Consider the following 22,045-nt stretch of genomic DNA (forward strand, 5'->3'; position numbering starts at 1 on the left):
AAAAGGATGAGTGCTTTGCTCTGTCCTCATGAATGAAGCCACAGGAAGGAGGTGTGACAGGGCACTGGGTGAGCTGCTGAGAAATTTCCATGGTTCCTGATTCTGCACTGGCTCAATTTGCATCCTCACCCTGCATTTTAATTGACTGAAAATGTTCCTCATAAAGGGCTCCTCTGGCACTAAAAGTCTTGTCTCTGCTAAATGGTTTTTTAAATACTTAGGACCAGTGATTCAGATTTAATTTGTAACATTTGTGTCATGACAACCCGTGCTAAGCAGAGCACATGTACCTGAGTACAAACATCTCTACCTGGCATTGAGCAGACCTGGTTATATGTACGTGCTTGGGAAGGGGAGGCTGGGGAGAAGCCCCACAGGAGGAGATCTGTGGGTTAGGGTCCATGGCAAATTAAATGAGTCAACAGTGCCTGGCAGCCAAAAGGGCCAACCATGTCCTGAGATGCATCACCAGCTTGTCAAAGGAGGGGACTGTCCCACTCTGCTCTGCACTGCTGCAGGGTGCTGCATGTAGTTTTGGGCTCCTCAATATACGAAGGACATCAAACTATTAGAGTGTGTCCAGAGGAGTTCAATTAAGATGGTGAAAGGCCTCAAGGGCAAGACTGAGAGGAGCAGCTGAGATAACTTGGTTTGTTCAGCTTGGAGGAGACTGAGGGGTGCCCTCATTGCAGGCTACATCTTCTTCACAGCAGGCTGGAGATGGGCAGGTGCTGATCTCTCTCTGGTGACCAGCAACAGGACAGGAGAATATGGAATGAAGCTGTGTCAGAGGAAGTTCAGACTGGACATTCGGAAAAGGTTCTTTGTTGAGAGGGTGTTGATCTCTGGAACAGACTCCCTGGGGAAGTGGTCATTGCACTGACTCTGCCAGAGTTCAAGGAGCATCTAGAGGATGCTCTCAGTCATATCATTTATTTGTAGGTAGTACTGTGAGGAGCAGGGAGTTGGACTCAATGATCCTCATGGGTCCCTTCCAGCTTGAGATATTATATGATCCTGTGACAGTAATTGGTCCCTTGCCCATCTCTCCACACTAGACTGCTCCTTTAGTCTCATCAGTACTGCCAGCTGAGCATTTGCAAGGATGGGAGAAAACACTGTGTGCTGGTAGAGACCAAAAGTGCCTCTCTGACGGCTGCAGTCTCCTCCCCAGGATGCCATTACCATTCACACAAGGTATATTTTGCTGGAATAGGAGAAAAAACCAAAATGCCACAGCCAAAGGCCTGGTGCAGGCAGGTTCTGAGCATCACCAGTCTGGAGCATTTGGTGTTTGCTGCTGGGGCTCTGTGCCCTGCACTGTCCCTGGGATCAGTTGGCATTTTGTTCCCCCAGCCCCACTCTCAGCACTGGCAGTGCCCATGCTCACCAACACGGGCTATGCTGCCCATCCCGAGCTCCTTCCCGTGCCTCAGCACCTCACTCCTGGAGGCTGCTATCATGTGCAAAAAGGAAGGAGAAGACCAAACAAGCACAGCCAGGAATCACATAATATTGCTGCAGTCCTGCCAGGAAACAGACTGTAGAAGTTCCTGTATTTAAAAGCCAGGAGATGAGTTTTATTGTTAGTAGTTGTTATAGCAACCTGAGGTGCTGGAGAGTAATACATGCTCGGCGCGTTGCAACAGACTCTGACAAGTTCAAGGCTGTTGCCTTGCTGCTAAATCTTGTTGCCAAGGCAATGCAACACAAGGCAAGAGCCTAGAGAAATGAATACTGCTTACAGCTCGTGCCAGCAGGCCTGGGCTGATTAAAAGGGAACTTTTAAAAGTGATATTAACTTAAAGAGCATAGCAGCAGAAGGGAAAGGGGAGCACAGATATGGAGGAGAGCATCCAGAGGAGGAGCAATGGGTTGATGTCAAGCAACAGGTAAAGAAAAGTGTTAGATTAAAAAACAATGTGGCTGAATAGGATGTCTCAGCTTGTGATGCAAGAAACGTGCCACATTTTTGGAAGGAGTAAAAAAAAAATCACAAAATCATCACTTTTTAAATTTGTTTGGCTTAGGCAGTACTGCTGTAATTTGAATGGGAAGTTTGGCTTTTTCCCCATAGTGTTGACAGCAAAAATCATTTTCTCAGTAAATTTGTTTAGTGGCATGGGTATTGTTGCTGCTGTAGTAAAAACCATGAAATAGCTCAGTCAACTTTCAATTTCATTTCCACCCTTTTTTAAACTGCTTCATGGCAAAAGGTTAGCTGGAAAAGAGATGAAGCTGCAAGCTGATTATTCTCTCCTGTCAATGATTCACTGTTAATGCTGACAGTATACTCTGAATTGGAGGAAGAATATTGCCCCAAGGACCACAGAGTCAAAATAAATGATCAATGCTGAAGAACTCAAGTAATTACTTTAATTTCAACTACAAATACAATATTTTGACATTGCTATGGGATACCAGGGTTCTAAAATTAAAGTACTGCAGAAGTACCTCAGATACACAATGATCTCAGATGAACTTGTTGACTTGTTTATTGATTTGTGAATAAAAGCATAACATTTCTTGGAAAATTACCATAGCACTATTCTGATCCACTCCCACTTATGTCCCATGTATTTTACATTTCCATGAATTATCAATAGCTAAAAGTGACCTCATGTTTTCCTGTTCAATGACTATTCCATCATGTGCAACTTGCAGTACAGTAGTACTTTACCTGACCAAATGCCCTGTGTGGGAATTTGTTCTTCTGGCACCTGCTGTGGATCATGGAAAAGTCAGGTCTGCAAGTACTTTTTATTATTTAAAAATGGGAAAATAAGACATGGGAAGTGATTTGCCAATTGTGCTGGAATTTTTTTTTGTGTGCATTCCTTGGCAGAGCCATCTCTATTGACCTTCATAAAAGTCAGATTTTTAATTAACTGTGAAATATTTTTGTACTATTTTGACATTCTTAAGCTGTGGGCCAGGAAGCAGGCAGGTGACTGGTCATATGCTTGTAGCCATCATTTGGTTTTCAGCAGCTAAATTATATGCAAAAAAGTTAGCAATGTGTTACTTGCACCCTTACTACTGTTACTGGCATTTTTCCACAACTGCCATAGCTAGCTGTGAGATATTATACAATCAGAAAGGAGGGAAAAACTGGTTCAGGCAATTGTGAAGGGAACATGGCATTGCCCCAGAGGATGTTTTTATTTGGAGACTATCCATTAGATAAAAACCATGAGAATCTGAAATCTGGGCATTAGCATTTTTTTTAATAAGAAAGCAAAAATAAACTGTTTTTAGTCTTAGTTTAATTTCTCTGCTGGTGATTCCACATGTGGTGTTATTTCTTAATATACCCAGGTTTTGAAGCCCTCCAGAATATCATTCCTTTTTCTGAAGGGATGCATACACAGAAGTCAGGCTAGTAAAAAGGCAAAACCATATGGGCAGGTCACACAGCAACATCAACAATTAGTTGAACTGCAGGACCCCAGAGCACTTCCAAGACCTGGCTCTCCTATCTGCAAGTCCCATCTGCCCCTAATGCCTGTGGACAGTAGGATCCTTCTTGGAAGGTATCTAGACCATGTTTCCCACCCCGGACCTGTTGTGTGATGCTTCCTCCAGGACAGATGGGATGCACAGGGGAAGCTCAGAGCCCCCAGAAAGAACCACGGCTGAAAAGCACTGCAGCTAAATGCACCTTGGCACAGCCTGTAAAATATGGATGCACAGCCCAAGGGCATCCCCCTCTGCTTCCTTCTGCCTCCTACCCCTCTTCCCTGCTGTGGACTTGCTCGAGAGCCACCCCCAGAGAGCAGGGAATCAATGTGGAGCTGGGACAGTGTGTCAACAAGATAGCTACTGATAGCAGAGCAGACAGAGCTATTTCCAGAATGATTAATACTATTAGCACATGCTAAAGCTTAAGGCTAAACATAAGCTTTAGACGAATGGATTTTGATGTAAAAAGTGAATAAATGAGACAACTGTCAGAACAATGAGTGGCGAACCAAGTAAAGATTCTTAGCATAGCCGATGCAAAGCACTGCCTGCTGGCCTGTTTTCACTGAAGCTGCTGGTTGCTGGTAAAATTCCCACTGCCCTTCAGGCTGGAGAAATAGCCCAGCAATAGCATGTGGCACAGAGGTAACCCAACCAGCAGGCACCAAGGCTGCTCCCACAACTAATTAGCTGCATGGCATTTGAGCAGAGGCACAGCAATGGTAACACCCTGGGATCCAAGGCACCGATCCTCCCCCAGCCCAAACCACACTCCACTGCTCCTGGAGCGTGTTTGAAGATCTTTGTGCTGCCCTTTACTGTACATACCTTGAGTGCTTTCAAGAGTACCAGTGTGAAGGCTTCTCTGTCGCTGAATAAAAAGCACGTCTCAAAAGGGCCATCTGACTTATGCTATCTTCTCATAATCCCTGCTCCAAAGGTCTCAAATGCCATAATTGAAAACCTGCTGTTCATCTTCTGAAAGTCAGGTTTAACTTCTTGTAAGCAGCTCCCAGAAGGACAGTATTTTGCATAATCAGTTACAGGGGATATGTGTAGCATTTTTCTGTTTTTCTTCTTGTGACACTTGCCTCACAGGAGAGCAAGCAAATAAAATGTAGGCATAGCTGTGAAATGTCCTCTTCCCCAATTCCTTTTTTTTACCCCAATTATCAAGTCTACTTGTTTTCTTATGGCTATAGCATTGTATGGACGGCTCTTAATTTCCTTTTTGAAAATTTATTTTTCTTACATAAGATATCTTGAGAATAGATGTGTTGAAGGGATTCACCAAAATCAGGTGGGTTTGTTACTTTAGATCTGTGTCTGCAAAGAAGTCACATACTCAGGGTGTTTCTCTGGAGTAGCTAATTCAGCTGGGACCCAGCCACATGATCCCCCTTTCGAGTCTTGCCTTATGGCCTCTGAGGAATGCTACATTGGCTGCGAGGGAATTACTAGGTCTTGGCAAGACATGTTAATATCTTCGCAAAGACTTGTTAGGGACCAAGACTTCAGCCTCCAACTATTTCCTCTGATAAAGCAGAGTATTCACAGCAGTTCATTAGTCTTGAACCACCAGTTTGAGAGAAATGAAAGTTCCCCAGAAAGCAGAGGGACTCTGTAAGTCAAGCTAGCTGGCGTTCCCTGCCTGTGTCTGCTAGCAGGCTTCGAAACAGAAGCACAGCATTGGATCCAGTTAGAGAAATCAGGGGCTCAGGACACTTTAGTGAAGGGTTGGGAAGACGAATACCCAGGTAGAAGAAAAGTTATGAATTATGGCCATAATGCTGCAATGGGATTGGAAAGACCATCCATCAGGACATTGGAAAACTTGGACTGTCATACATGGGCATGCAAATTTGATGTTTTCTCCTGAAGATCTACCCATGTTTGTACACCAAGTTTGTAGCAGCAACAGAATTACAGTCTTATTTTATTACAGCAGTTGTTTTGGGTTTTTTTTAACACTCAGTGCTATCTTTCCATTAGCATCCAACATTACACTGATAATCCTTGAAAGCACCAGAGCGTGAGTATCTTATCTGCAGCTGGATCTCTCTGCTAGGAAGCTCATTACACAGCATGGAAAGAATTTTTGTTATCTCATTTTGAATCACTGATAACAATATCACAAGTGAAGGGACTGTATTGTTCATCCATGAGATGGGGAGGAACTACTCCCATAGTCCCAGCACATTGCTGTCCCAGCACTCTTGCAAGGCAGAGTGGCAACATCTGAGTTACACATTTTTGCAAACCAAGAGCAGTTTTCCCAAAGCATGGGGGGAACAACACTGGTGCAAGGGACAGAGGGTGTATCACAAAACAAGTCTCTCCACGCCAGCTTCCCAAAGCATTTGTATCATTGAGCTGAGCTTCAGAGCACAGCACAGAGAACACTAAAGGAACCTGAGAGCTGGCCCCTAGCAGCAGCAGCCAGCCCCAGCAGCTGGAGTGCTCGATGCAAGCAAGGGTATCTATCAGTCAGATGCTCAGAAAATCCCAGCTGACTCACGGCCCCATTTCTTGGCTGCGTGCTGGCCTCTTTACACCTCTGGTGTTGGAAAAGGAAGTGAAACAGCCGGTTCTCATGTATACGTTCAACAGCTTTGAAGCCCCCAGTTGTAGAAAAACGCAGCAGAGCTGCAAGGTCTGGAGCTGGTTTCCTATCTGAAAGCCAGGCAGGATGCTGGATCTGTAGCTGCAGTTTGGCTTGACAGAGGGCCAACTCCAACACCGCTGTTCTCATCTGCTTTAGTGTCAGCTGAACATTTGTGTGCCATTTTCCCATCCAGCATCATACAAGCCTAAACCTAATACTAAAGTTCCCCTAGCTTTCTATAGAGTGGTGCCATGAATTGCAGCCTTGTTCAGTGCCATTTGCCGTCACCCAACTGACACTGGGATCCAAATCAGGGCCCCAGTTCAGCAGCTACTCAATGACTTGTCCCATTCCAGCCTCCCTTGGCTTGTGCATGTCCCTAGTTAGACACATGTTTAAATAACTCACTACAGCCATGCTTAAGCCCTGAGAAAAAAGCAGCAGAAGGGCACAGAACCAGCTCAATCAACCACTCACAATGAGATGTGTTCAAGCCAGCTAATGGGTAATCCTCTGTCTATGTACCACAAATACACAAGATAACTCACTGTCCTGCTTGGCAGAAGAGTGTTATTGCCTCTTGGGAAACATGCATTCCTGGTCAAAGATTATCCTTGTAGAATAAATAATCAAACCAAGCCAATGCATGTGTATGTGTATATAAATATATATATATATAGTTCACATGGATTCATATGACATGTTGCACATGCTTATGTCAGTCCATCTGATGGGGTAGAAACCGATGGGGAGGTTGTGACTGCATGGAAAGAATGGGGATTTTCTGGTGAGCCTCAGCATGGCAGAGATTGTTCTCAGGGGTCGTAAAAGACTTCTGCAGCCTGCTAATTATACACTAGCCAAATCTTATTACAAACAAGTAATAAGTATAGGCACGTTTGTTGGTTTTGCTAATGACATTAATGTCCTTTTTGATGATTTGCAGAGCTCCAGGAGGCCAGAGGCTCAATTTGTACTGATGTGTCTCTCACTCTGGTGAAGTCTAGGAAAGCCTGGACGTTTGATACGTTTCCACCATCTATCTTTACATAATCCAAGGTCTGTTTTCTTCACAGTAGTTTGAGCTGCTTCTTCTGCTGTATAACACACACATTTGGAACTCTACTTAGTGGATCTGTGTGTTATTTTCTGGTATGTAAGTGATGGTACGTAGAATTACACATTATTCTTCTTAAAGGGAATTTGTGCTTTTACTCCTCCACAATTTCCTTATCTCCCTCAGCAAAATGGCTGTGACACTGAAGTCGGCTGTGTAGATTCATTTATCTTTCCCCTGTGGAGTCCCAGAGAGTTCAGATATCCCAGTTAAAACCACAGACTTTGCAACTTAGGTAAGTCATGACAGGGTAAGAGACAGACTTGGAGCTGGTTAGTACACATTCTGAAGAATTACCAGGATTTGCTGGGCAAAGAGAAGCAAAGGTTTTTCTCTTCTCTTGTCTCTGTCCACATACCTCTGTGACTGATTTGTTTTGAGTTTCCAGCGTCTGTTTGCACAGACCTGATCATGGGTCCCACTGCCCTTCTCCACTTCCTGTCTGAGAACAAATGGAGACAGTCAGCAGCAGCAATCTCACATCCTTTCGTATGAAAACCACGGAACACAATTTGTCCCGCCAGGGAAATCAGTGCTTTAAGTATGTGAGTAATCCACTGACTTCATAGGAATATCTCTGGATGGTTTTTTCAGCCTGCTCTCGATGGCTGCAGTGACAGAAGGACGCTGCCCTGAGCACACTCTTGCATGCTGCAGGCGGGTGCCAGGAGCTCTCTGTAGGCACTGCTGGCCCGTGCTGCAATTTGGGGGGCCCTGCTGTGCTGGGGCAGCGAGCTCCTGCCCCGGCTTTCAATCCAGCCGTTCCTAGCATTACGCATCCCTGGGAATACACTCAGAAACTACAGATGAGGTCATTCCCAAGAGTCTGCTTAGGTATTTGGGGCCCTTGACACTGAGAGGAGCTAAAATCTTATACTCTATGAATGGTTTTTAAAGGGAAAGTGGAACTCTTTTTATAGTACATTAGCTGTTTGCTAGTCTCAAATTGGTAAATTATTAACTCCTCTACAATTTGTTTATCCGTATTGTTAGGTACTGCACTAATACACATTCTTCTATCTTACTTGCCTCCTAAGAAGCTTTGGGAGTGACAGTTACTTATTAAAATCCAAAAGAAGACATTATTCATGAATTAATATTTTTTATGCATATTAACAAATCTGAGGCTGATTTCATTGTCATGCTGTCCTTTCAAGCGATCCATGAAATGTGAAAAGCAACGGCTCCGAATTTGACTTGATGCTCTGAACTCCAAAACATTTGTCTAGGAAATTACTTGCTCTTCTGTGAGCTCTGAGATAGAACAACAAGCACAGCATGCAAAGATGCCTCACCACTAAGGACAGGGGGTGGCTCTAGCTTTGTCCTATGTTAAACTCGTCTTGGGGTAATGGAGAAGAAAGTGGAACTCCAGGATAGTTACAGAAATCCTTTTTCAGACTTACTGAATCAACATTCATATCCACCAGCTCATGATCTTAGACTCCCATACTTCCACGCTCCTCTCCCCCAGGCAGCTGCACAGGGCTTCCCAGCTGGTGTGTGTCTGGTGACAGCACGCCCATGTCAGAGATGGCACTTTAGGTTCAAGTCACCGTTAATGTGCTGACAAAGAATCCCTACCTTGTTGTTCAACCAACATAAACCTTTTGCCTGAGTGTAGATGGTGCTGAGCCAATAAACGTGGGTTTCTTGATGCAAAAGGACGTGCTGTGCTCCAAATGCATGATCAGAATCACAGCTTAGTGATGTCTTTTTAAAAATGTGCTCTGAACATGAGCTTTTCCTTCCAAAAATAACTTTTATTTTGTTCATATTAGAAGAGCAGGATGTTCTTTCCTGTCCTGAAGGGATAAGGAGGAAATGAGAACTATGGGGTTCTTATGTGGTATGAGCTACTATTCTTCTGGACTAGTGCTGTGAATCTTGATTTTTTTTTCCCCAGGCTTAGCATTTTATTCCCCATGGACCTCATTTTGCATTCATTCATGCTGATGTTACTCCAGTGAAGCTCTCTTTGATATCAAAGGAATTCCTCCATGTTTACAACCTCTCTCATCCTAAGGCAATAGGCATTAGAAGGGAGGCAACCTACTGAAGACAGTGCATGCTAAATGTCTCAACTCCCTTTTCAAATGAGATAAAGTCAGTTGAGAGACATGAGTGGGGGCAGAAAGCATCCTTTCCTGTACTCTGTGTTCAAGGAAAGAGACAGCAGTTTGGAGGAAATGTGAATGTAATGGACTGTACATTTGTATCCCATTGTACTGAGGTCTGACAGGAAACACTTGGGGTTTGATTCAGGAAAAAGTAAATCGTATCCCGTTATAATACTCTCATAACCCCGGTTATCCTGCAGTATTTGACTGTCTTTAATGTATATATTCTCACAGCTCTCTCCAGAAGACCAGAAGGAAATCTGGCCACTGGGGAGCGGGGGAGGCATGGGAAGAGATTTTACAGCATTTTCCATCCGATGGCCCTCCTGAGTGACAGCAAAAGGCCAGCAGCTCTTCACTTTCAAACCAAAGGGACTCCTGAGCAGCTGCCATTATTGACTGCCACCATAAGCAGTTCCTTACATGAGGAAAGCTGCAAATAGCAAACTTTGGATAATTTCTGAGCAGCTTCTGCCAAGGCTGTGAAAGCTTTTCATTGCCATTGGCCTTAGCTGTAATGTGTAGATGGTTGCAGTGAGTTCCCACCACATGTGCAGGGCCAGAGACTCCTCAGCAGGCACTGGAGAATCCCTTGGTTAGAGGTTCACCCTACAGCAACATGGAAGAGCTTCCAGCTCTGAGCATTTAGCAGCTTCGTTCCTCATGCACCCGCTGAAGCTGATGAGTTGTGTGGGACCTGCGCTGGTCCCCGGAAATGCCTTTAATCACTCCCAAGGGAGCCTGCCTCCCAGAGCGACCAGGGTCAGGGAGTTGTTACAGTCCTTTGTCTGTGGGGAGCATGCAGCATCGCCAGTGTTTGGCATTTTGCTGTACAGCTCACGAAGCTGCAAAGATTACAAAAGAAACCAACCCCCCCCATGTGACCCAGAAGAGACAGATTGAGGACATAATGCCCTTGATTGAAAAGGGAGGCACCCAGGAAACCTTATGGTACGTATATTTTTTTTTAACTAGAGCTAAAGTAATTTGGCATGTGTGTCCCCTGAGCTGCTTCCTAAACCACAGCTGAATGAAGAATTATCTAGCTCTTAGCTGAAGTGACTTCTCAAAAAAACCCCAAACATGTAGGTCATTAAAGTGCTAATAAAAAAAACTTGATGAATCTCTGAGCAGTGCTCTGATTATCTCTCTGTGGGGAATGAAGAACTCATTAACATGAGCTCCATGCCACTCCCTCCTCCTTTCTCTGAGTTTGGCATAAAGCAAGGAAACAAATGTTTGTGGTTTGGCCAAGTTTCTAATGAGCAGCTCAACTAGGTCCACTGATTAGACACGTGGCTTTATCGAGGGTGAAAAGGCTGCAGTACCATGTAAAGTGGCAAAGAGTGGCAAAGAATTTCTGCCACATTGGATCCCTGAAAAGGAAACACTTTATCTCTTGTGTGTATTTTTTTCCCATGTATTTAGCCAGAAATGTACACACAGAGGGTTTCCTTGACATGGCAGACAGAGAGAAACACTGTGAGGTCCCGAGAGAGTAACAAAGCCGGGTGTATGTCTGAGCACCCACTCTTCAAAAACTGTTGTTGCAGCTTACTATGGGTTTGGTTTCACTTTTTAAGTGGGGGTTTTTAATGCTAAGCTACAGTCCAACCCCAAAAGAACAGTCCTGCCTATCATCTCTCCTCCCTGCTCTAGGCGTTACCTGTCCCACTCCACAAAAGGATGTCTGCAGAGCAGCCCCCAGGCACCACAGGAGCCCACAGGAAGCACAAGCAGAGGTCTCCATTTGCTGCATCACCTGCAGGAGCTGCAGCACAGTGATCTGCCTAACTAGAACTGGCCCAGGCCACTGACTCTCCAGGAGCACCTGCCAGTTGTTTCGAAGGAGGGAACAAAAGCTCCAGCACTAATAGGACAAGTCTCTTCCATGCAGGAAAGTTTCTTCTTGATCCTGCTTGTAACCCATTTATAGCCTGAATCATGAGTACTTGTCAGCTTCATAATCCTTTCAAGCCTAAACTAAAACTCATCTACATGCCCAGGAGAAGAAAACTCACCCTACAATAATCAGGAAAGGCATCTGCTGGGATAAGCAACTGTTGCCTCTGAAATTCAAATATAAGGGTGTGTGATCAATGTCACACAGCACCTTAGCACTCAAATCAACCTCCTGAGACATCAAGTCTGTCCCCTGCTGCTGCAGACAATGCATTGTATAATGACTTTAATAAACTAGAACTAAAAAGCAGTGAAATTTTTCCGTTCCAAATACCCTCCTTGGAAAAGAAGGTATTTGATTGCTCTAATGGTTAACAACTCTCTTCTGGTTTCCAGCTGAAATCTGTGTGTGGCCAGTTCCTATTCAATCACTCATGTGCCAGCACCCTCTATAGCTAAGCAGTTGTCTGGGCCAGAGCTCAGAGTTCAAGGCAAGTGCCGATCCACCAACCTCATTCCAGTATCACCCTGACTTTCAAAACCACACCTAGTTTGAGATTTCTTGGTCTTTTCCGGTTCAAAGTTTATTAAAACATGATACAGCTGCCATTTTTTTCCAAAAGGAAATAAAAAAGAGGGGATGAACATGGATGGAACGGCCCTACTAATTGCATGAGTGTTAAATTGAACAAATATGCAAATTGGAGAAAGCCAATTGCTTTAACCTTCATAGCACACTCCACATGTAGTTATATATTCTTGCTGTGCCCAGGGAAAGTTTAATTTCCAACAGCCACAACTAACAGATAGTTAAAAGCCCTATGTTAAATAACAGATGCTGTACCACCTCATCCCCTTATTAGTGGCCATTACCTGCAGGTTCCTGTGGCGCTGGTCTGGTCTGGTAGAGCCATCTCAGTGCTGTGTATACATTTGCAAAGTTAAAGCATGTTCTGCATCCTCTCCCTATTCAAATCAAATACGCCGTGGCTGGCCAGTTTGGTGCTTCAGGCACTTTTTTCTCCAAGGACCTCTCCAGCTCCCAAGAGCTCTTGTTCACCTTTTGTGATGGACTTGTAGCTCCTACACTGATGTGGTGGCAGCAGCCAGCCGGGCTGGAGCCTCTCTGGTGGCTCCATCAGAAAGGGGTCCTGGCATGCAGTGTCTTCATCCTGCCCTTGCTCCAGCCCTGCTGCTTTCCCCATGCCCACAGTCCTCGAGAGGCTCTTTAAAAGCAAGCAGTATCCAGAATTAAAAGGTTTTGTCCCTGATCCTACACGGAGTTAGCTAATGTGTGTAAGCAGCAGTGCTGATTTCAAGGGGACTTTCTAAGCCTTTCAAGCATATTTTAAGAAGTTTCTACTTGATCCTGCTTGTAAGTCACTCCTAGCCTAGATCGTGAGGACTTGTTGGACTTGAGGACTTCTGCGTCTTAGAAATAATTAAAAGTATAATTAAAATACAGAGGGTTTTTTCCCATAAAAAGGAGAACTATCACCCAGTGCTTCTGTGACTTCAAACGTCTGGTGAGAGCCGCTCAGATGTAACCAAACCAGCCCTGAAACTGACAAACCAAGTGACTTTGGGTGGGGAACCAAGACAGGGATGATTTCAGCAGCAAAGCGGAACAACTACAGAAAGCCAAGAAAACAAAAAACAGGGAGGAAAAAAAAGAGAGAAAGAAAGGACAGTGTTTGCCAAGACGACTTTAGCATTTTGTGCAGCTTTTTATAGCCAGGGCTGCTCTCGGCAAAAGAGCTTTCTCCTGAGCAGCTCGAGCCATCTGGAGAAGCCGTCTACCGCCTTTCAGCCCCAACAACTGCTTAAATTTCTCAAAATTTCACTTCCAGCCCAGGGTTTTGTTGTTGTTGTTTGTTTGGGGGGCGTGGGTTCTTTATTCATTTTCCCCGCATACAGCTCCCTGTATCCCGCCTCAGCTGTGCGCTGGGCATCGAGGAGTCCCTCTCCAGCGTCATGGCCCCTCGGGGATCGATGCTCCAGCCCCGCACTGCAGGTACAGCCGAGGCGCGGGGCGGGGGACAACAATGGAGGGCAACCGGGGCGGAGGACACTGGCGGTGCCGCCGCCCCTCGGCCAAGTTGGAAGCCGCGGAAGGGCGAGGGAAGGCGGCCGTAATTCCAACTTGGCCGAGGGGCGGCTGGGGAAGGGCGGCGGGCGAGCCCCCTCGCGCTGCCAGATAGTGATCCTACCGGGCGGGCGGGCGCGGGAGGAGGAGCCCAGGTGTCCCTTCCTGCCACAAAGTGCGCCGCCCCTTTCCCCGCCCGCTCCCGCGGTGGTGCTGGCGCTCCCGCCGCCGGGCGCGGGGATGGACTGCAGCACAAAGGCGCGGGCCCGCTGAGGTAACGCTGCCCGGGCTGCGGGCACCGCGAGGGGGACGCCGAGGGAGCGGGGGGCTCTCCCTTCCCGCCGAACGCGGGGCCGCGGCCGCCCCGGAGCCGCGGTCGGGAAGGGGGGGCGGCGGCGGCCGGAGGCCCCGAGCGCTCCCCGCGCTGCCGCGGCCGCCCCGGGGCTGCGGGGGGAGAGCGGGGCCGCGGCCGGCGGCGGGATGGGGCGGTGCGGGGGGACCGCGGCCGCCGCGGGGCCACGGGGGAACTTGCCCGCGGGTCTACGCCAGCTCTCCGCCGGGGGAGATGCTGCAGTGCTGTCGTTCTGCCTCGGCGCTGGGCTGAGGAGGAGGACGGGGCTTTAAATAATGCGCCTCCGCTCCGAAACTCCGCTGATCAAATAAAACCTTGGGAGTAATTGTTGTAACTACGGTCTGTTCTTGCTCCACCGCAAGGTTCCGGGCTCCTTATGCGTCTCGGAAAACTTCTTAAAATTTACGTTATTTGGGGGTTTCGTAGTCGCGCGCAGCTCCACCTTCGCCGTGAATCCCGGTGCGGAGAGCCCGGGAATGCGCTTCCCGGTGCGGGCTCACGCATTCCGGTCACGGCAGCGCGGACCCACCGGCGTGACCAGCATCAGCCCAGCGCCGCTCGCTGCTGCGGGCTCGCCGTGGCCACACAGCCCCCTGCTCTGTTCGCAGTCTGGAATTATCTCCATTCTGTGCTTGTCTTAGCGAGGAGGAAATTCAAGAGTGCCGCCTTGAACTTTAGGCTCTAGAAATGAGGATTTACGAGGGGCCTTTTGGGAGTTTGTTCCTCGGTGTTGGTCAGTTTTCATCTCGCATTAAAAAGCTTATTTAGGAATTGAGAGCGGAGTTATCACTCAGTGTTCGCTGCAGACTTCAGGGCAGGCAGGGTCTGCATGGCTGAGCGATGTGATTTTGGCAGGGAAGCTTTGGACTGGCTCTGTAAGGAGGGAAGAGCATGCCTCAAAAGCAACAACCCGGTTGTGGAGGTGGGTAGCCTCTGTCTTCTCAACATCATTATGTTACAGGCAGGTTGAGCCTGAATCTGCTGGTTTTCGTTCACATGTCCTGGACTCGTGTCTGGAGGGATGTGATACCAAGTGGAGGACAAATGTGTAGGTTTGTGTCTCATCTACGTGGTGCCACTATGTGGAGGAGTTAAGTTTAAAAATACAAATAGAATCAATGGCAGTGAATATCTGGGCAAAAAACAAATGGCCAAGGGTTATAAAAGCATGAATGTATGGAATTGCTGAATTGTGTGGAAGAAGTTTCTGCTTAAATGAGCTTTGGTACCAGAGGAATGAAGCTGACAAATGTAACCTCAGCCTTTCAAAGAGAGTTTTGGTGTGCCTGGGGCAGCTTCAGGCTGTCTCACTTACCTTCTGGTCCAGTTGCTGATGACTGGAGTAAAGCACAGGTGTGGCAGATGTATGGCTGTATGTGATCTGCTAGGAAGGGATGGTGGTAGCTTTTGGGGGGAGCAGTGCAAGATGGGGCAGGTTCTGCACGTGTCTGCTCTGGCAGCAGTTCTGCTGTGAAAGACTCCCTTTTGCCTCCCTGCCAGGGTTTGCTTTGGACCAGGGAGTTCTCAGGACTGCCTTCCCGGTCACTTAAGTGGCCTTGCTGGCTGGAAACTTCGTGTGAACAAATTGTACAAACCTCCTTGGTGGCATCCAGTACTTGCAGGGAAAGAAAGTGTCAACCCAGGGAACGGCATGAGCTCTTTGGCTGTTACCAGACAAGCTTCTCAATGCTGCTTTGAGTAAGAAGTGCATATATTTCTCAATGAAACAAAATGATAATTGTGTGACTAATAGAGTATACCAGTTTTAACTTTAGATGTTGTCATGTTAACGCTTCTAGTGTTACTCTCATTGTTTTCCAGAAGATACTATTACTTGAGTTTAATTTTTGCTGGAAGAATGTGAAGTCTCAGGCAGGAAGGGGTGGGCTGCTTAGGGGCTGAGTGTTTAATGATAGAGGTTAGTGCACAGTGATGATGATGATTAAGCACATCCTTAATTCCTGACCAATAGATGGAGTGCTGCTATGCTTTAGGATATCTGGGGATTTAATGGTCTCTTGGTTAAATCAGTCATTATCTTTGACTCTTGCCTGAGGATTGAGGCAGCTGACATCATTTAAGGGAAAGGTGGTTTTAGGGTGGTGCTTTCAGGCTGTCATGTACACCACGATCATGTAACCCAAAGAGGAGATCCAGGTGAAGCCTCTCATGCCCCAGGCTTTGCATTGCTTGTAGGGTGGTTGGACTGGAGCGATCTGGGGGAATGGGGCAGTTCCACTGCCTCGGCCAGCAAGGTGCTCTGCAGCCCTTGTGTCGACCCTTTGCTGGTTATGAAATGAGCTGTTGGACAGGGCTGGCTGAACCGAGCTGGGCTTGGTGTAACTGTGCTGGAACAGTCTCTGTTGCATGTGATGTTAGAGGTGACATTGCACGCCTGCTTTTGTTCAGCTCCACTTGTTACAGGCCAAATGACCTGGCATAAGGCTCTTACTTGCTGTGAAAATCGTGAGAAATTAACATGTAAGAGATGAGAAGTGAAAACTTTTAAGAAAGGCCAGCATTAGTTTGTTTCCTTTTGTAAGGGGAATGTTTTATGGATCAAGAACTGAACTGAAAGAAGGCAAAAGGCCACTAGTTTTTCCCTTGTTAAAATCATTGTTGCCAGTTAAAAGTGCAGTGCTGTCCTTGCTGTGCTTTGGTTGGTGCTGGAATGATAATGCTTTAAAAAAACAAATTTAATTTAGGAGAATAACTTGTTTCACTTTGAGATGGTGCATTAAATTGCCTTTGCTAGCTTTTTTTAAAACTGGATATGAATTCTTTAAAAAATGTCCTGTAACTTTAGCAGCCATAGTAACCTCTGGCTGTTATTTCCCTTGTAAATCAATTTTGCATTTTCATAGTGCTGCTGTTTCAAAAACTAAGTCGGTCATTGTTTTGGTATTGACTTGGAAGAATGCAATCTATATTATTCCCATTACATCACAGGCTTTTCTTCAAGCTATGTTTTGAAATGCCTGTTGCCATATGAGAGGTGGTGGTAGATGGTAGTGTGGCTTCTGGTAGGATTCTTGGTGGGTAGTTGTCTTTTGTGTAGTGTTTTTTGGCAGATGAAGATGAATAAAAGCTACTTGACCCTTAGGGAACAAGCAGTAACTTACTCATTGTGTGTTAGTATTAGCTCTGTTTGCCCACAGAGTCTACTCTGCTTCTATACTAACTCTGAATCACTTGACATGGGGGAAAAAACTTTTGTTTCTTTTCTGTATTCAGGATAACACGTGTCATTGTACATCATCACAAATGGGATTTTGAGGGATTTCATTTAAAGATGTCCTAGCAAGTACATGGCTTTTTTGCAGATAATTTGTGATCCAGTTTATTAGTTAAGAGAAACAAATTTTAATTAATTGGTTAGATAAGAAAGTATGTTCAGTTATGTCATGCTCTTAATCTAGGCTGGTGGCAGAGGAATGGCAGTTCAAAACTGTAGAGTAAACTGGAAAATGTTGTCTACTAAAAAGATATTTTCTACAGATTCATTGGAAAGTTGGATAGTGGAAGAAGGCTTGAAAGCGTCAGACCTCAGTGGGAGGGTGGCAGCTCCCAGTGTTTTATTCCCCCCTGGATCTTTACTGTCTGGTGAATGTAATGCAGGTATCTATTTATTTAGGACTCTGGGAGCATCTTAAACATAGTTTGTGTCTTATGGTAGTAATGTCAATTCTGCTTGACAAGGATGCAATCAGCTATTACAAAGTGCTAATTAGGGAAATATTCTAATAGCCTCATTCATTGTTCTCGTCTCTTAAACTGTTGCGGTCTTGGCTAGGAAGAAACTCTTTTCTTGCCTTGTATTGTCCAATGTGTTAAAATCCAAGTGACATCGAAGCAGGAGGCAGTTTTCATGTGAGTCAGCAGGCTGAGGTGAAGATCCCTAAATAACAGACTGTTGTGAGAGCTCGGGCTTGCTTTGTAGCATTTCACGTTATGTTTTCTGGACCCACAGCAGCTAACAGCTGGTAAATCCCTTTTCCCTTGTGCAGTTGGAATCTCCTGAAGGTACTTCTCCAGCTGAAGTACGTGGCAGTCCTGAACAGCACGGAGTTGACAGCAGTTTGCTGCTGTTCCCGTTGTCGCTGTGCTGCCTTGAACGAGTACCTGGCGTTACTGGCAGCGCTTCAGCCAAGAGCTGAACTGTGCTGTGCTGGCCACACTAAGAGGATTCATTGAATTGCTTTGAAAATCTCTGTTGTCTTCATCTCTACCTGTAATAACTGATCTCAGGCTTTTTTTTTAAAAAATAATGCATATTTATAAGTGTTATATGGGGGTTTCATTGTTTTGATTTTGTTTGACTTTTTTTTTTTTTCCTTGTAGAAAACAAGTGTCACTCTGCATATCATCCATTGCTCTTATACTAAAAACAACATGGTTTAGAGGCCAGGTGGACCTGCATATTCTGTTTGCAAATGCACAGTAAATGTCAGTCCTGGAAGGAGGTTGCTTACCACCCAACCTGTATGTGTCTTTCTGGTGGTAAATAGAGTGCAAAATAGGAAAGCTTACTTGATGGGTAAAGCTTGCTTAACTGTTCAATGCAGTCAAAACAAGGAAGGAAAAATATAATTTGAAATACATATTGTATCCCCCCTACAAATGTAGACTGGCTTCTTTCTCTTTTTTTTTTTTTTTTTTTTTGACAGCTCTAGAAGTCTTGGCAGAGTGCTGTGGGAGCAGTTTGGTACTGAAGTTGTCTGCGTGATTCAAATAAATAGTTTCTAGAGCAATGTAAATTATAAATTGGCTGGGTTCAGAGAGATTGCTGGTATTAATGTAAGTCATTTCATATAATCCAGTATCCCAGTATTTCCTTAACAACCCATGTGACGTTTTAGTTTTTATGGATGTATATACAAAAAACCTCTCTATTTATAAAGAGCATCACTAAGGCCACAAAGTCAAGTATTTGAAAGCTGGGTAGTGCTTTCCAAAGAAAATATCCTCAATTTAAAAATTAAATTACAGCATTGGAAAGTACACTTAGGAGCCCTGATGTCAGAAAGAGAGAAGTGTTTTGGCTCAGATGCTTCAGATCTAGCAGACACTTAGCAGAGGCTAGAGCCTAACATATGAAAAATTAGGTGAAATTGAAAATAGGATTTTGGGACGGAAACAGTGGACAATACTAGGCAGTGCATCCATCTCTGTCTAGAATTGAATACAATGACTTGAAGGTACTGACCTCACAAGTACCTTTGTGTTTTCCTGACTCAGATACACAACCAATTTTAGGAGTGTTAATGAATTGTACAACAATTTCTCCAGGCTCCTGGTCAATGCTAAAACAGGAGTAAAACACAATTTAAGCAAGCTGCCTTTTAATATTATTTAAATTATCGCTACACACCAAGCAACATACCACATTTGCTGTGTATCCTAAACCACCAAAACCTAACCTAAAATTTTGTTCTTGGAACATACAAACTGCATTTCGAGATGTACCCTGTGGAGGGTCAGATCAAGTGTTTTTATATGATTGTTTTCAGCTGTATTTACCACAATTTCTGTAAAAGTGCTGAGATTTAGGGTGTAAGAACCTGTGTATAAAAGTAATACCTGGCATTCCTATGCTACATCAGCCTATGCAACATTAGCCCTCCTGATAGGAGCATTACTGCAATAATAAATGAATACCTAGTTCAATAGATATTTCTGTTATCGTGTTTAAATTGTGATAGTGCCCACAACAAGCCCATCATCCTGTTTCAGATCTTGATTGCAGGTGAAGCTTTGCACTAAATACCTGGTTAAAGGATAATTGTCTTCATAGTGTTCACAGTTAATTGGGACAGTTTCTGGCTTTAAATTGCAGCTGTCTTTAAATGCCTAAATATGTCTAAAAATATAGGCAAAGGCAAAGCTCTTTTGGTAACCCAAATGTTTTTGGACCCAGCTATCAGGGCAGAAAGCAAAGCTGTTCATGGTCTTTAATTCACTTACTAAATAGAAGCCGTTTTCCCTTAGGGCAAACTGTATTTTCAGGCCGAAGTCTGTGTAATTTTCTTATTCCTAAAGTTACTGAGGTTGTAAAAGAATTTGTGGGTATGTGTTAATTTTTTTCCTTTTTATTTTTTTTCCTATTCCCATTGATGGGCATAATACTGAATACAGATGAGATTTCTTACTGATGTCCTGACTGGAATGGCTTGGCTATGCCGAGCTATTTGTCTTTGACACGTAGCTGACTTGGCATTCAAAGGACACGTGCATGTTATGTGTTAAATGGCTTAAGGACTGGAGTGACACAGTTGGAGAGCTTGGCAGATACCTCTGTGTGTGCATGATTTGGAACAAAAAACTCCATCTTCGAAGACAAACTGTCCAAAGTAGATCTCTCAGTCAAATTTTTATAAATATTGTTATTGCAAAGATTTCATCCTGAGCATTTGAAGAAGACAAAAAAGGACTTTTGATACATGTTTTAGTAATGGCTGGTACAATGTTTTGTAAAGCCAAGTATGTCTGTAACCAGCAAAGGCCTCTTTAGGTGTGTGTTTTGTTCCTTATCAACCGATCAAAATCATGGGTCTGATATGGAGCAGAAAACAAAAATGCAGAAGAGTTTGCAAATACATTGAAATTTATGGTGTTTCAAAATAAATAAATAAACCCAATACAAAAGTAGAAACCAAACCAAGTGGTCTGGCAGTCAGGATCCCCCACTCCTTTTTTTACTCTGTTTCAAGCTTTGTTTAAATACTTTTGCAGCATGCAGAGAGATTGAATACATCTGTGTAGTGCTAGCATGAGAGAGTCTGTGCTCAAAAACAGGTTAGTTCAAAAAAAAAAAAATCTTGAAATGAATCCAGGTAGCTTCCTAGTTAAAACATATCAAATAACATAAAGCATGTGAACTCAAGACAACTCAGTTTAACTATATAAGACACTTAAGCTGTAAAGCATCAGGAGGTTTTTTTAATAGGTGCCTGGATAATTTGCCCTTAGGTGGCAGAGGGGCAGATTGGGTAGGTTCCCTTTTTACATCAGATGTTTTCCTGTGAGCCAACAACTTGGGGAAAAACTGAAATACTGCTTCCTCTTTAAAGGGTTGTTGCATATACATTATGCTCTTTGTGTGTGTTTGCTTAAACTTAGATGTTTTTAAAGAGCAGTGCCCCTCGTTTTAACGTGTCCTAAGACAGCTCCTGGTTAAGGGCTGGATTTCAAAGGCTGCTTAGTTCTTCTCAAGCACCACACCATTCAAAATGGAAGTTTTTGCTGTCTGGTCAGGAGACAGTGTTCTTTTTTCTTGCCATTCCTAACATGAGTGTTTTATTGCATGTCAGTGCTTCTAATCAAATTAAGTGGCACTTAATGTATTGCGTGGTGGGATCCTGTGTCCTTCGAAGTATCTTAAGTCTGAAAGTCTCCAATTACCTTAATCAAGGCACTGTCTCTCCAACAGTGGACCCAAAGTGGCTGATGGAGACTTTAAGTGGGGTGGGATTTCTTCTGTACCAGAGAGGTGTCGTCCAGCAAGGGTGATCAACATTTCAGTCCAGTGCTTTGGGAAATCTGTGCTTAGATGTGGAGATCTCTATCTGGGGAGAGGTTTGGCAAACACGTGGAACAGCCCTCGGAGCGAAAGGGAGGGAGAGCTTTGAGTGGAGACAGGAGGTAGGAGCGCTCTGCTCCGCAGGCAGGGCCACCAGGAGCCCAGGCTCTTCCAGTGGTTCCAATGCCAGCATCTTTGTCTGTCTTGTCTTTTCCTAGAGCTGGAAGAACAGACAGCCTAGCCCATACATATCAGCAGAGCAATGTGTGTATGGGCAACCCTTTCCAAGAACCTCGAGTGCTATATGGCACTTGTCCCCAAGTTTGGGTCTGTGAACTGTTTCACAGGAGCCCACGAGACAGACCAAAGTATAGTAGTCTTATTGTCCCAATACTTGTCTTAGGAGATTCTGTCTCTCTCCTGGAAAAATTATCAGCTTCATTATTGAAAAGGGCTGAAAGTCTCCCCTTTAGGGAAAAAATATAAAAAAAATTTAAAAACCTGAATCCAGATGTATTGCTTCCTTTCCTATTAATATTGGCTAGTATATTGCATAGAACTAATGTACATGCAATGCTGACTAAAAAGAATTGGCTAATGGAGAGAGTAAGAATAAAAATGTATTTATAGCCTGGGTTAGCCTTTAACAAGAAAAAATAGCTTGAGGTATACCATGTACCACTAGTGTCTGGCTACTATCAAACATGCTTCAAATATATAGTAACAGGTATTGTGTGCAGTAAATTTATCTTTGTAGTAGAAACCTGATGTTGTTGCTATTCCCAGGGGCTAAGTTGAATTACATTATTACTGAGGCTGAGCTAACAGAGCTTTGCTTATAGTATACATACAGACAAGGCGGCTCTTCACAGAGAGGTGACC

General features: G+C 44.6%; 1 protein-coding gene across 4 annotated transcripts in view; it reads left to right on the forward strand.

Moving 5' to 3' along the window:
* The first annotated feature begins 13,145 nt into the window (after positions 1–13,145).
* The window catches only part of ADD3 (adducin 3), a 93,757-nt gene continuing 84,857 nt past the window's right edge, over positions 13,146–22,045 (forward strand). For 2 of the 4 annotated variants that reach the window (XM_069019984.1, XM_069019988.1), the window contains exon 1: positions 13,481–13,566. The gene's annotated coding sequence lies outside the window, so the exon portion shown is untranslated. Of the gene's footprint in view, positions 13,221–13,480; positions 13,567–15,210; positions 15,343–22,045 lie in introns of those variants that run through there. The other 2 variants (XM_069019985.1, XM_069019986.1) reach the window with 2 other exon arrangements.

Source organism: Aphelocoma coerulescens, chromosome 6 (assembly GCF_041296385.1).
Source record: "Aphelocoma coerulescens isolate FSJ_1873_10779 chromosome 6, UR_Acoe_1.0, whole genome shotgun sequence".
In the NCBI taxonomy this organism is placed as follows: domain Eukaryota; kingdom Metazoa; phylum Chordata; class Aves; order Passeriformes; family Corvidae; genus Aphelocoma; species Aphelocoma coerulescens.